The following is a 13330-nucleotide window of genomic DNA, read 5'->3' on the forward strand; positions in this document are numbered from 1 at the left end:
CCATGATCTTCTCTCTACCCTAAGCCCCCCTGTTATTTATTCTTCACACAGCAGCCATAAGGATCCTTCTAAAGCATGTCATATTATCTCAAAAAACACCAAAGCCCCCTCATCTCTCTCCAAGTAAAAGCGAGAGTTCTGAAGATGGTCTAAAAATGCACATGATGGGTACTCCCCTTCACATCTCACTGACTACATTTCCTCCCCCTCACTCTGCCCAGCAAACTGGCTCTTTTACTGTTTCTGGAATACACCAAGCACACTCCCACCGGCCTTCTCCACAGCCTGGAACACTATTCCCAGACAGCCCTCACCTCCTCCAGTCTCTGTGCAAGTCACACCAGGAAGGCTTACTTTGGCCCCTCTAATTAAAACGGCAACCACCTCCCATGGGGCCAGCCTCCCTATTGCCCCCTACCCTGCTTTATTGTTTCCCCATAATACTTAGCAGCTTCTGACACACTTTATCTTTCATGAATTTATTATGTTTGTTATCTACCTCTTTCTGGTAGAACATAAGTCCCACAAGGTCAGGGATTTTGTCCCTTTTGTTCACTAATGTATTTTTCTCACTAGGACAGCACCTAGCACTTAAAGTATGCACCCAGCAAAATGTTTATTGAATGCATTAATGAAATTGTCATGAATTATGTAAGGTGTAGCCCACCTTATTTCCTATACCTAAGAGTTTTGATGCATTTCTTACATAACCTCGAGCTTTTCAGCTAACACTGATTTCAAATTGATGTGGGTCAGGGATTTTATTCAATGCAAGAAAATTCCAACACGGTTGGAGAAAGTGATGTCCAACAAGAATCACTTCTCTGTTTAACAGTAGTTAGCAAAACAGATTTGTTTGTTCATTTTTGGAAATCTTTCTGAAATACTGTAGACTGCTGTCAGTGTGCCCACCGATAGCAGCCTTTCCTTTTTTATAAACAGTTGTGGAATGGAATAGCTGCTAAATGGAGTACTGGCACGTCTCTACTGCAAATAAAGTGTTAGCTTTTTTGACATCTATTGTGACCACTCAGACTTTTTTTATGTTTATGTGCAGGTTCCCAGCTGCAGGTTTGGTTTGGGGTTGCCAGAAGTCTGACTACTAAGTAAGCAGTGTCACTACAGAATTTAAATAGTAGTCTACAAAACAGAATATCTGGTTTTGCTACCTTATGTGGCTCCATGCTCTTAGGACTCATTTGGGATTTTAAAAATCTGAGACATATATATGAATATTTTTGGTAAAACCTTAGGGTTACTATTACTTTGGAAACTATAAATATTATAAAATAATACTTTTCCTGTCTAAACCTGTTATTTATCTTTTAATGTTTATTTATTTATGAGAAAGAGAGAGAGCACACAAGCATGGAGGGGCAGAGAGAGAGGGAGACAGAGGATCTGAAGCAGGCTCCATGCTGACAGCAGAGAGCCTGACGTGGCTCAAACTCTTGAATAGTGAGACCATGACCTGAGCAGAAGTCAGACGCTTAACTGACTGAGACACTTAGGTGCCCTAACCTTTTATTTATTTATACCTCTAACCTATGGGCGGTCTTCATAGAACTCCCTTTTTGAGTGAGTTTGCATATGCTGACTTCAGATATTAGAATGTTTTAAGGCATATTATCGATAATTAAGTGGTGGATGGCATTTATCCCTAACTCAAGGTAAGAGATCCAACTAGAATTCAAATGCCATCCTACAAGAAACTGAAAGATCCTAGTGAGCTGTGACTATAGAAAATTTTCGTCAGCAAAGGTCATCTGATTCTTGTAGTTACCCCAAAGTTGTGTTTCTTTCATTAAAATATTATTTTGTATAACTGTATCTCATAATAATATTTCAGTACATAACAATATTTCATCACAGAATGAGGTGCTTTTAAGTTGAGGAAAAAACAGTCTCATCTTCCAGTTGTAAAGTACTTGGCAAACCATCAGGATAAAAGGCACTGTGCAAATATAGAACATTACTATCTCACTGTGCTATTTCACAATGTTCTAAATACTTTTTTGTTGTACTAGGAAAAAATAAATAAAACTTAGAAAATACTCATCAAATATAAAGAGGAGATCTGGACCCCTTAGGTTGCTTTATCAAAGAATCTGCAATTCAGATTTGTTTGAAAAGCTAAAAACTAGCTTATACCTAAATTTCTCATGACTTCACCCTCATTTACTGAATGTTCTATGGAAGATTAAATATCTTTATGCATGAGTCAAAGGAACAACTTTCTAAGATATTTCAAGCCAAATCTATGAAAACTTAAAACTTTGATCCTGTTTCATGAGACATTGAACCCACATTTTTATCTTCAGTTTTGCCACAAGTATCTATACAACAAGAGTTACAAATTTTTAAATGGAGAAACCCACAGGGACAGCAGTGAACAGGAGATCTAATGTGAGACAGGAAGGGTGGGAAATAGAAAGGAAAAAAGGAAAAAGAAAGAGAAAGGGGAAGGAAGCACCTAGGATAAGAGTGAATAAAATCTGGAGATAATAGTTGTCAGAGTTCCTAGAAAGCAGCCAGTCCAAATTGGGTCAAGAAGACAAAAGACAGGGTATCATCTTGGAAAATATTAATACATGATGTATGAGCTATTCAGAAGAGATTTTTTTTTAAGTCCATAGGAAGAATTTGGAGATGAATTGATGACTGAATCCTAGAAAGCAACAAAACCTGTTGCTGACTGAACAATACCAACTCCAAGAAATAGAATTTGAACAAGAGGTATGAGCATAGTACATTGTGTAGCTTGGCTGTAAATCATAATCACATAAAAATATAAACACCGATTATTGACTGAACGGAAAAAAGCAATACTGCAATTTTTAAGAAGTATGTGTGTGTGAAAGGGACAGAGAACAAAATATCATCTTCTTTATTGGAAAAGCAATAGATAATGTCTACAAGCAAAAAATAAAAAACTTAAGAAGCATGTTGTCTACAAATATGAAAGTAAATACCAAAATGAAAAGCTGAAGTATTTGAAAGTGATTGCTTCAGGGAAGCAAAAAACAAAAGTGAAAAAAAATCAAAAGGAGCAGAGAACTGCCTTTTTATACAAGTATGGTAATACCATTTGAAAAAAAGTATTCATTAAAATGGATTGAAAATGTAAAAAAAAAACACCCACAAAGCTAAGGGAAAAGAGCAACATACAGAAAAATATACACGCATGTATTTTATGCAACCATTGAAATGATTGTCCGATTTTTAGTCTGTTGATAAGGTGTATGATATTGATTGATTTTCAAATTTTAAGCTGAACTTGAATTCCAGGGAAAAACTCATTTGGTCATGATGTATCACTAAATTCAATTTTCTAATACTTTGCGAAAGATTTTTGCATTGCATCTATGTTCGTGAAGGATACTGGAATTTGGTTTTCTTTTCTTTTAATGTCATTACTGAGGTAATTTGGCCTCATAAAATGAATGAGAGATGTGTTCTCTCTCTTTTTTTTATTTTCTAGAAGATCTTGTGTAGAATTAGTATTATTCCATCCCTAATTCAATTAATTGGTAGAATTCACCAATGAAGTCATCTGAGCCTGGATTTCCTTCATAGAACAATTTTTCACTATAACTTCTATGACTTTTAACAGATGTAGAACTATTTGGGTTTTCGATTTCTTCTTACATGAGCTTTGGTAGTTCCTTGCATCAAGAGAATAGGCCTAGTTCATGTAACTTTCCAAACTTATTGGCACAAAATTATTCATAGTATTTCTTTATTATTCTTTTTAATGTATCTGTAGGAACTGTTACAGTATCTCTTATTTCATGTCTAATATTAGTAAGTAATCTTTTTTCTCTCTTGCTTTTTTTCCCTCTGTTAGTCTGGCTATAGGCTTATCAATTTTATTGACCTTTGTAAATAAGTGTTCCATTCCACTGATTTTTCTTTATATTTTTCTGCTATTTCACTAATTCCTTCTCTTATTTTTATTATTTCCTTAGGCTTACTTTGGACTTAATTTGCTTTTTTTGAATTTTTATTTATGTGTTTTAGCTTATTAGTATTGAAGCTTCTATCATTGATTTGAGATCTTTCTTCTTTTTGAGTATAAGAATTTCATGCCAAAATTTTCTGAACAAGTACCTTATAGGTGTGTACCCACAAACTCAATTGTGATATTTGTTTTCTTTAGAGTATATTGTTTACTTTTCAAATATTTGAAGATTCTACACACATTTCTGTTACTGAGTTCTATTTTAATTTACTTATAGCCAGAGAACATAATTTGTATTATTTTATTTCAATCCAGTTAAATTAATTAAGATCTGTATTATGGCTTAGAATATGGTCTGTCTTGGTGAATGTTACATGTACACTTGAAAAGAATATGTATTCTGCTGCTGTTGCATAAAGTTTCCTATAAACAATGAATAGGTCAAATTGGTTGAATGTGTTGTTGAAGTCTTCTGTCTCTTTACTTATTTTTTGTCTATTTATTCTATTAATTATTAAGACAGAGGGTTGAAATCTCCAATTAGGATTGTGAATTTATAGATTTCTCATTTCGGTTCCATCAGTGTTTTTGTGTCAGGTATTTAAAAACTCTGTTTTTAGGGGCTCCTGGTGGCTCAGTCGGTTAAGCTTCAGACTTCAGCTCAGGTCATCTCACAGTTTGTTGGTTCAAGCCTGCATCAGGCTCTGGGCTGACAAATCAGAGCCTGGAGCCTGCTTCAGATTCTCTCTCTCTCTCTCTCTCTCTCTGTCTCTCTCTCGCTCTCTCCCTCTCTCCCTATTAAAAATAAACATTAAAATTTTTAAAAATAAGATAAAAACTGTTTGGGGGCACTTGGATGGCTCAATGGGTTAAGCATCCAACTTCAGCTCAGGTCATGATCTTGTGGTCCAGGAGTCTGAGCCACTTGTAGGGCTCTGTGCTGACAGCTCAGAGCCTGGAGCATGCTTTAGATTCTCTCTCTACCCCTCCCCAACTCACACTCTGTCTCTGTTTCTGTCTCTCAAAAGTAAATAAACATTAAAAAATTTTTTAAATAATCAAATAAAAACTGTTTCAAGGTTCATATGCATTAAGGATTGTTAGATCTTCTGAATGATTTTAACCCCTTTATCATTATAGAAAACCTTTCTTTGTCCCTGATAATACTCTCTATCATGACATCTACTTTACCTGTCATTAATATAACCACCCCAGATTTTTTGCTTTGTTTTGTTTTGTTACTGTTTACATTGTACATTGTTTTCTCTTTTTATTTTTAACCAACATGTCATTATATTTAACATCCAAATCAACTCTATAAATTAGGAACTATTATCATTCCATGTGAAGAAATTAAGACAGTACATTCAACATTACCCTGCACTGCCTCTCCACGCAGCCTGTTTCCAAAGCACTTGGTTGTCGTCTCCTAATGCAACTCCTCCAATATGTCTAGATCATAATATTTTCATTTACATTTCAATATAAATAAAATATGAAAATAATGTATATATTATTGTATAATCACCATGGAATCCAGTAAGGTTATTACCATCTTGCATGAGGAAAATAAAAACATGATTTGAAACATTTTTGTTCTGAATCGGTTCCAGGTTGAGGGGGTGAGGTGGTAAGTTTTCCTTACTATAACTAATTTCTGTTTAAGTTAACTAATAATTTATTTATTGACAGATAATAAACTTAATGCCAATGTCTAAACTAGAACTTTCCACAGTTATTTTATTTAAGGAACTAAGCCAAACCATCCCACGTATAGCACCATCTATCTCAGTTACTAGTTTATGCCTCAGAAGAGAGTGACACTATGAGTAGTCGTCACCTGGAATATGCCACATTGCCCCACAAACTCAGGGGAACCTCCTCATCTGGCAGGAGCTCCTTGGAGCTTGGGATCCAATCTGTCATGCCACATTGCCTCTGCTCCTAAGAAACTGAAAGTATGATGGTGGGCCATTAGCTCTGGCACTGGCGAGGAAACAGAGTTTTGCAAATTGATATGTAGAAGCCCTTTTATCAAGCAGAGAAGGGAGGAAAAAGTTATTTTGCCACAAGGTCAGGTCCTAGCACATTGTTGTTCAATCATACTTAACTAGCACTTTTACATGCTGACCGTAAGCGAGGCACCAGGTTGGAAACCTTTATTTACATCATAGTAGTAAAAAGTCAAGCTGATATTCTCACAATCCTTTCTATAGAGGCTATTATTTAATTTTATCAACTGACTACCTATAATAGCATTGGAAATAAATGTTGGCACCTATAATTTTCTAAATTTCTTCACTTCAGTTTCTACAACTATGACAATGTTATTGTATTGCTATATACCTTTTTTCAGATACTTCTTAGTATCTTAAGAAGAGGCCCCCTGAGTTGGGACCCTAAAGACCTTGGTCCTAGGAACCAGCCAAGGTTGGTGGAGGACTCTGTGAAAGTCACTTAAGCATTCTTGGTCTCATTTTCACCACCCATGACATTAAAAAATCAGACTGGGTGTTCACTAGGGACCTCTCTGATTCTAAGAGTCTAAAAATCCTTCAGAGAAAGAATGTACTTTGGAAACAACCAACCAGGTATAGGTTTTTTGAAGTGTTAATGATTGATAGGTTGTGACACTGAAATCAGTAAAACATGAATCAAATATTTACACATACCTCCCATGCAGTGTATTTTCCATTATGGGAAGGTATTGGGCAATGGAAAATTTCTCAAATACTTTTACTGGAAGAGACTAATTAGGCTCAGGTTCTTTGTTACTATTATGTAAAGTTCATACTAGAGCAATAATTATATGAGAAGCCCTCTGTTTATTCATAGACTAAAATATCATATTAAGAATTATTTAACAAGTTTCTCTCAGACTAAGAAGCTTATGATTTACCAAAGAATGCAGTGCTTTACTTTATATAAGTTGGTGATTTTACCTAAAAAATATATATCTCTTGTTAATATTGTTAACAATTATAATTCAAAATATCAACAGTGTTCTCATGAATTATTGTCACTACTCCCTAAGTTGTCTTAAAATGGAAGTCAGGTATCAGGGTTTATATTTTTAACTCAGCCACTGACTTATAAGACAGTAAAATATCAAACCACTTCAATTTTCTCAAAGATAGAAACAATGCCATTTAACCAAGTACTCCAATTCTGCTGTAGAAAGGTAGAGACCATATTAATTGTTCCCCATGTACTAATACAGAAAGATTTGAAAAGCACCCAAGGTGCCTAAATGTTTATTAAAGTTTATTACAAACTGAGTTTCATGTTCTCCTAAATTTTAAGTTTGATATTTAAGTTTTCAACCTGTTCAGGATAAATTCCATGTGTATAGTATTCATTTTTTAAAGTAGATGTTTCCTTTATTTGTCCCAAATTAACTTTTTTGAAGCTTTAGTGATTACCTAATAATGCTGGAATTTTAGGGATTTGATGACCAGGTCCACAGTCTCCCCATCCACACCCTTTATTATGCAATAGACTTTGATTCTATCTCCTGAGTCTTTGGGTCTTTTCCACATCAGACTCCAGTCTTTCAAATCTGCTTCTACATGGAAGGTTTCCATTCCCTAATTTTTATTGCCTTCTACCACTGACCTTTATTTATTTTTAGCTCTATTGTCTTCCTTGAGTATGTTACCAAAAAAACACACCATGGTTTTTTCAATATAAGAAAACTATGCTTTCTTTCATCATTATAATAATTTCCCTAACAATATCCAATAATTCATTTGTCTTGTATTAAACAAATACACTGAGTGATTAAGTGAAAATCTACCCTTATATTCAAATTGACATCTCAGAATCCTTTACCTTAACATCATACTTTCTATTATTCATTACTGGATGCTAACCATTACCCTTGCCTATACTGAATATTATTTGCCACTTTCTTGTTCATTTCTATTATTAGGAGAAATCTCCTTACTTACTTCCCTTCCACTATTACTTAAGTGGAAACTGTTTCCCAGAACACACCAGCCCAAGGGAAAAAAATAATCACAATCATAATCAGGCATCAGGATTTTTCTGGTTCTGTCCTAGCATGCTCTGTGGAAAACTGAGCCACCAAAAAAATTAAGAATGTGTTCTTCTGAATATTCTATTGGTTGTACTCTTCTGTTCTAGCTTACTGAAGTGATGTCTCCTGTCGCTCTTGACATCCAATGCAGTAGCCAGAATGGTGTTTACTGAGGAGATTTCTACTGTCCCACACAAAAGCATGCACACTACTTCAGCCCAATGATGTTTACACTGAATGGCTGGTTATTGAGGAGGCCAAGCGTTCCCCAGGAGAGCTTTAACTTCTATAGCTACTGATACCACTGCCATTGCCATCATGAACTCTAGATATTTCTGCTTTTTTGACTTCCACTTGTTCTCCATGTGTACTCCCTCATTCTGGAATTTAGACCTGAATTCAAAGAACCTAAACTAGAGGATAATGCCTTCCTCAAAACATTGGCTGACCATTCTCAACCCAAACCTAATCTCACCAACATCACTACCTTTCTCTTCCCACATAACAAGTTTTTTTCCATGAAATTCTTTGTGGCCAGAATGTGTTCTACATATACATCATCCAATTTAATCTTTATGACCACCCCCCAAGTTGGAGGTGCCACCAATTTTACAAATGTAAAAACAAAGGCATCAAGAAATTAAAATAATTATGCCACATCACACAGTTGACAAGAGATAGAGCCTAGAACTGAATCTGGTCTCCCAACCCCAAAGTCCAGAAGTATAATATGCAGACTTTACTTTCTAGTGATTTGCACTTGATCTTAGCCAAAAGGCTGAGAAGCGATCTACTTTCTAGTGATTTGTATTCCAAATATGCTATTTCTTTTTTTTTTTATGTTTATATTTATTTGTGAGAGGTAGAGGGAGACAGCACGAGCAGGGGAGGGTCAAGAGAAAGAGGGAGACACAGAATCCGAAGCAGGGTCCAGGTTCTGAGCTGTCAGCACAGAGCCCGACGCGGGGCTTGAACCCACGAACCGAGAGATCATGACCCGAGCCGAAGTTGGACGCCTAACCAACTGAGCCACCCAGTCGCCCCCCAAATATGCTATTTCTTAAACATGATATTATACTGTCTCAATGTCAGGCAGTCTTGGTAGCCCCACGTCACATCATGAGACAAGCCCAGACATGACAGACTCTTGAAGCAAACACAATTCTAGCTCCAACTCCAGTTCTTAAGTGTAAAAGTCAAGGGAATGTGAGCTGTGGAGATAGGAAGACTAAGCATGGACACATGTTCTGCATCTATTGGCGCAAATCTCTTAGCATCAATTTTCTTTCCTCCATTCAAATGACTAATAACTATTTTCCATGATTGAAAAGAGCCTGGCACTGTTAAGGCTTCTCCCTTCTGCAAGCTTCAAAGTCTTCCACATTTTCTCTAAAAGTCATAAAAAGGCCACTTCTGACTCTCCCAGACAGAACATGAACACTTCTTACCCTGTAAACTTACTATCTTTGCAAACCCCTCTCAAACTCGGTATCACATTGCTTTAAATATCTACAGATCTGTCTTGCCCAGTTGGATCTGAGTACTTGAGAACAAAGACTATTATTCAGGGTGTATCCCTAGTGGCAGGAAATAATAAGAACTCCTGAGAAACCCCATGACCAATATCCACTGTTTACAGATATGTATCCCAAGATTTGGGGGTTTTTAAAAAAAATTTTAACATTTATTCATTTTTGAGAGACAGAGACAAAGCATGAGTTGGGGAAAGGCAGAGACAGAGAGAGAGAGAGAGGGAGACACAGAATCTGAAATAGGCTCCAGACGCTGAGTTGTCAGCACAGAGCCCAATGCAGGGCTAGAACCCACAAGCCATAAGATCATGACCTGAGCCGAAATCAGACACTTAACTGACTAAACCACCCAGGTGCCTCTGTTTTCTGTTTTGTAAGCCTCAGTCCCTAAGCAGCTTATTTTACACTTCTTACACACATTTCTGACAGCAGAACAATGTGCCCAGAAGGCCCAACTCTACACAACACACTTGCCATAAGCTTAAACTTTGACGTCTTAATTACCTATTTGTTTCAGTTTTGCTGCAGTCTATTCCATAATCCAATGTGTCCAAGATCATCTGGTCCAATATATATGAGATCATCTGGAATGAAGTACAGATAAATATACAGGTGGCCCTTGAGCAACACAGGTTTGAACTGCATGGGCCCACTTATATGCAGATTTTTTACAGTACTGTAAATATATTTTCTCTTCCTTATGATTTTTTCAATAACATTTTATTTTTTCCAGCTTATTTATTGTTAAGAATAAAGTAGTCAGGGCACCTGGGTGGCTCAGTCAGTTAAGCATCCGAATTCGGCTCAGGTCATGATCTCATGATTTGTGGGTTGAGCCCCAGTTCAAGCTCTGTGCTGAGAGCTCAGAACTTAGAGCCTGCTCGGGATTCTGTATCTCCCTCTCTCTCTTTGCCTGTCCCCCACTCACACTCTGTCTATCTCTCTCAAAAATAAATAATAAACACTAATAAATATTTTTTTAAAAAAGGAATACAGTATATCATATATAGCCCATACAAAATATGTGTTAACCTACTGATAATATTATCAGTAGGTGTCCAGTCAACAGCAGGCTATTAGTAGTTAAGTTTTGGGGAGTCAAAAATAATACACAGATTTTCAACTGTGTGGAGGCTGGTGCCCCTAACCTTCATCTCATTCAAGGGTCACATGTATTTCTTTTTATTTTAGTAAATATGAATTTATTTTCAAGTGTGTCTTAGAAGAAAACATAAGCAGTCAACCAGTGTGTTGATTTCATGAATATTTTTTTATAAATAAGAATTACAAAAGGAGTACTTGAATATCTAGATGTTTGAAAGTTTGGTTCCTTTTTCTTTTTTCTTTCTTCTTCTTTTTTGTATTTACCTAAAGTCATTTATTTAGTCACCCAAGACACACGACCTCTCACCCAAATCTTCTGACTTAACAACAAAGCATTACTACCACAAATACCCTGAACCTGGCATCAATCCAGAAAATACGGAACACTTCATGAATTTGCGTGTGATCCTTGCACAGGGCCCATGCTTATCATCTCTGTGTAGTTCCAATTTTAGTATGGGTGCTGCTGAAGTGAGCACTCCTTTTTCCTTTGATAGGAGAAATAGCATAGCAGGAGAAGCACAGACTCTAAACCAGACACCTGCATTTAAATAATGGCTTCCCCGCTACTAGCTCTCTGACATTGGAAAATTTCTTAACCTCGTTGTGCCTCTGTTTCCCCATCTGCCAGATGGAGATAACTGCATCTACCTCATAGAGTTGTGAGTATTAAATGAGCTAATATTTAAAAGCAGTTAAAACAGTGTTTAAGCATTTAGAACAGTGCTGGACATGTATTAAGAACCATACAAGTGTATGTTGATATGATTATTATTATTTAAAAGAATGTTTGATATTATTTATGATAGAGTACAATTGAGGCTCCATGAAGGTGTGCCTCTCACTCTGTTCCCTCTCTCGCCCTTGTACAATGTCACATACATCTAGACTCTTATTTGGGAAGCAAGTTGTGATATATTCTTGTAAATTACTTATGATGTTCAACAGCTTCTCTTTATTACAATATAAAAGTAATACTTTATTGTTTTCTCTTAGGACTTTACAAACTTGCAAGGACTGATACATTCCATGTAACTGCTGACTCTCTATAAGAACTCTGGCATATTTATGAGGCATGATGTTATTTCAGAAACCACGTTGCTGGGAAAAAGCAGGTCATGCTTGTCTGTACTTAGCCAAGCTAGGCTTTGATGTAGAGCCTTTAAGTGTGTGAATAGCACAATGTGGGTAATGACATAGGAGTTGAAAATCCAATCTTTATATAATGTTTTATAGTTGAACAAAGTGTTTTGAATATATTAATTAATATCCAAAAAACTCTGAGAAAAAATAGCGTATCCATTTTACAGATGAGGAAACTTTGTTTCAGAAAAATTAAATAACACCCACAAACTCTAGGCCAAAAATGGATAGTACAAAATTTCCAACCAGAATGTGATTTAGTATTTATGTTTTAGAGATAAACATGGAAATATTAAGAAAATGACGGTTGGGATTTCCTTCAAAATAATCTAATCAGGAAAAGGAGTATAGATGAAAAGCAATTGGCCATGAATTTATAAATGTTGAAGTTGGATGATGGATAGTTGGGTGTCATATTCTATTCCATCTACTTCTGTACATTTTTAAATTTTTCAACAATTAAAAAAAGGTTTTTCTTTTTTTTAATTTCTTTTTAAAATTTACATCCAAGTTACTTAGCATATAGTGCAACAATGATTTCAGGAGTAGATTCCTCAATACCCCTTACCCATTTAGCCCATCCTCTCTTTCACAACCCCTCCAGTAACCCTCTGTTTGTTCTCCATATTTAAGACTTCTTATGTTTTGTCCCCCTCCCTGTTTTTATATTATTTTTGCTTCCTTTCCCTTATGTTCCTCTGTTTTGTGTCTTAAAGTCCTCATATGAGTGAAGTCATATGATATTTGTCTTTCTCTGACTAATTTCGCTTAGCATAATACTCTCTAGTCTCATCCATGTAGTTGCAAATGGCAAGATTTCATTCTTCTTGATTGCCGAGTAATACTCCCTTGTATATGTAACCATTCATCCATTGATGGACATGTGGGCTCTTTCTATACTTTGGCTACTTTTGATAGTGTTGCTATAAACATTGGGGTACATGTGCCCCTTGGAAACAGCATACCTGTATACCTTGGATAAATACCTAGTAGTGCAATTGCTGGGTCATAGGGTAGTTCTATTTTTTTAATTTTTTGAGGAACCTCCATGCTGTTTTCCAGAGTGGCTGCACCAGTTTGCATTCCCACCAGCAGTGCAAAAGTGTTCCTCTTTCTCCACATCCTCACCAACATCTGTTGTTGCCTGAGTTGTTAATGTTAGCCTTTCTGACAGGTGTGAGGTGGCATCTCATTGTGGTTGTGATTTGTATTTCCCCGATGATGCGCGACGTTGAGCATTTTTTCATGTGTCAGTTGGCCATCTGGATGTCTTCTTTGGAGAAGTTCTATTCATGTCTTTTGCCCATTTCTTCACTGGATTATTTGGTTTTTGGGTGTTGAGTTTGATAAGTTCTTTATGGATTTTGGATATTAACCCTTTATCTGATATGTCATTTGCAAATATCTTCTTCCATTCTGTCGGCTGCCTTTTTAGTTTTGTTGATTGTATCCTTTACTGTGCAGAAGCTTTTTATTTTGATGAGGTCCCAATAGTTCATTTTTGCTTTTGTTTCCCTTGCCTCTGGAGATGTGTTGAGTAAGAAGTTGCTG

General features: G+C 36.2%; 1 protein-coding gene and 1 non-coding gene across 3 annotated transcripts in view; both read right to left on the reverse strand.

Moving 5' to 3' along the window:
- LGSN (lengsin, lens protein with glutamine synthetase domain) overlaps positions 1 to 13330 on the reverse strand; it is a 187258-nt gene that overhangs the window by 97786 nt on the left and 76142 nt on the right. The window lies entirely within an intron of this gene.
- On the reverse strand, positions 11009 to 11115 carry LOC144235564 (U6 spliceosomal RNA). Its single transcript, XR_013336253.1, has one exon. It is a non-coding gene; the product is annotated as a U6 spliceosomal RNA (small nuclear RNA).

This window comes from Crocuta crocuta, unplaced genomic scaffold, assembly GCF_008692635.1.
Source record: "Crocuta crocuta isolate KB4526 unplaced genomic scaffold, BGI_CrCroc_1.0 scaffold205, whole genome shotgun sequence".
NCBI classification, from domain to species: Eukaryota; Metazoa; Chordata; class Mammalia; order Carnivora; family Hyaenidae; genus Crocuta; species Crocuta crocuta.